This window comes from Indicator indicator, chromosome 1 (genome assembly GCF_027791375.1).
Source record: "Indicator indicator isolate 239-I01 chromosome 1, UM_Iind_1.1, whole genome shotgun sequence".
In the NCBI taxonomy this organism is placed as follows: domain Eukaryota; kingdom Metazoa; phylum Chordata; class Aves; order Piciformes; family Indicatoridae; genus Indicator; species Indicator indicator.
Window position 1 is genome coordinate 131,339,974 of NC_072010.1, and position 2,735 is coordinate 131,342,708.

The window sequence follows — 2,735 nt, forward strand, 5'->3', positions numbered from 1 at the left end:
AGAACCAATTATTAAAAAGTCCTCTTTCTGTGCACCAACACAGAGATATTTGTAATGAAATACACAGAGAGCTGCAGAGAGTGTGTCTCAAGAAGCCTCATCTACAGCATCCCAAGACTGTCTTTGGAAGCAGAGCACTGTGTGGCAGAGAACTTGGTCTGCTCAACCATAGTAAGCTGTCTCCTTAAAGGCCTTTCAAAACATGGCAGGAATGTGAACATCAATGTGGCAGGGGAAGGTAAAGTACAGCAACAGGGAATTTGAAGGAAAGAGGAGACTTGTCTTGATCCTGTGGAATTGTACTGAGAGTAATTTGTCTTCCAAACTGGACAACAATAGTCAACTTCTAAAATCTACTCTTCTAGTGAATGTGAGATTTGGTACCCATCAGACACAGCTTTCAGCAGACCATGCTAAATTAAACTCAAAATGTCATTTTCTAAAGCGATCAGAAACAATGCCATCCATTGCAATGTGAGAGAAACAATGCACAGGAAAAACACGAAAGAAGATGGGAGATGCTTTCCTTCCCTACAGCCTCTAGAACAACTCTCATATAGCATGCAGGATCAAAAGCCTGTTCCTGGTAGCTTCTCCTCTGTTAAATACATTTCCACCTTGTCTCTAGGCTTTTCCCAAAGACCTGGCAGCACACCCCTTCATCCTGTGTATAGGGTGGCAAGGTGGATATAATGCATGCAGCGCTTTTTCAGTGGGATGACTGATCACAGAATCACAGAATCACAGAATCATAGAATAGGAGGGGTTGGAAGCAACCTCCAGAGATCATAGAGTCTAACCCCCTGCCAGAGTAGGATCACCCAGGCAGGTCACACAGGAGCACATCCAGGCCAGTTCTGAAAGTCTCCAGAGAAGGAGACTCCACAACTTCTCTGGGCAGCCTGTTCCAGGGCTTCAGCACCCTCACATCTCCTCATGTTGAGGTGAAACTTACTGTGTCCCAGTTTGTATCCATTGCCCCTTGTCCTACCACAGGGCATCACTGAAAAGTGCCTGGCCTCTTCTTCTTGACATCCACCCTTCAGATATTCAGAAACATTCTTATGATCCCCTCTCAATCTCCTCCAAACAGCCCCAGATCTCTCAACCTTTCCTCTTCAGACAGATGTTCCAGTCCCCTGATCATCCTCATAGCCCTCCCTCAGACTCTTTCTCGTATTTCCCTGCTCCTCTTGAACTGAGGAGCCCACAACTGGACACAATACTCCAGATCTGGTCTTACTAGGGCAGAGCAGAGGGAGAGGAGAACCCCAGGATATAGCCAAGGTATATCAGGCAAAATATATCAACACATTACAATCACTGTGAGACAAGTAAAGAAAACAGAATATTACCAGGTGTTTAATGTGAATACATCCATATTCATACAGCATAATTATTTTACATTACTGACAAAGTGCAGGTTTATTATTAGCAGGAGATGAACTGGATGACTTCCTCGTGGCTGTATGTCAGAGGAAAAGCAATGCTGTATTTCTTCTGTTCGAGGAGTAGCAAATATTTCTATACCAGCAAATATAGCTGCAAATATTTATTTCCACAACAGCAAATATTTCTATAGGTATAGCAATGGTAAATAGAAGCCTAGGGAAAGTGTGGGCCCCCTCAGAAAGGAAACAGGAAAACTGGTGACAGGTGACATGGAGAAGGCTGAGGTTCTCAATGACTTCTTTATCTCAGTTTTCACTGGCAAGGGCTCCAGCAAGAGGCTCCAGCAAGAGGCTCCAAACCCCCTGAATATAGATGCAGCCTCCTGCCTTCCTGTTTGTCAGGTCTGCATCCTTGAAACAATTCCAGTGGGGATGGGCTGAACTGAAGAGCACTCATTAAGGAGTGTTTCAGCAGTTTAAAAGACCTGCAGACTAAACAATTGCTGCTTAATTAAAATTTTGAAGAAATTTTGATAAGAAATGCTACTAAAATAGTGCTTAGAGCTGTCCCAGACTGAGAAGCAATTAGCATACTTGTAGTAAAAGAAAGGTGTTTTTCTGATAATTCTCTTCTCTGCTTGCTGTTCTGGCTGAGTGGCACTGTCCTGGAATTAAAAGTGCGCTCACTGTTCCTCAGCAACTCAGCTAAGTGCTTTAAAATGGGTATGGGGGTGCGGTTAGCATCACTCTTCCAGATTTGGGAGTATTTGAACAAGGCAAACTTGATGAACAGCATTTTTGAGAACTATGTATAACAAAATGGGGGGGGAGGGGGGAAGCTTTTCTTTAAAATATCAAGTTCCACTCATTTGGTTTGGTTTCCTTCAGGATTAACTCATGGCTCTTAACTCATGGCTCTTATTGTCACCTAAGGGATTCTAAAAGTCAGCTAGGGAGTGGGTGCACACCTAGAGGGAAAAGAGAGAGCAGAACCCTCAGCAGTGGTCACTGATGGAAAGGATCAGTCTTTAAAAGCAGGCTTTGAAAATGAAAGGTTATTCAAACTTTTGACTCTGAGGTCCTTAATGCCAGCTGGGTAATGTGAGTCAGATCTGCATGCAGGGCAGCTGCCTCTCAGCCTGCTATCAGCAATTCACACCCAGCCTTTGAAAGCGGAAGGAAGAAAGACAAATGTTTTGATGCAATCTTCTTTACCCAGGGCTTTGGGGGACAGGCTTTCAGCTTCATGAAAAAATCAGGGCACAAGAGAAAATGTTGGAGATCAAATTCTTCTAATGAAAATTGAATAATACATATGAATGTGTGCTGGGAGCACACACCCAT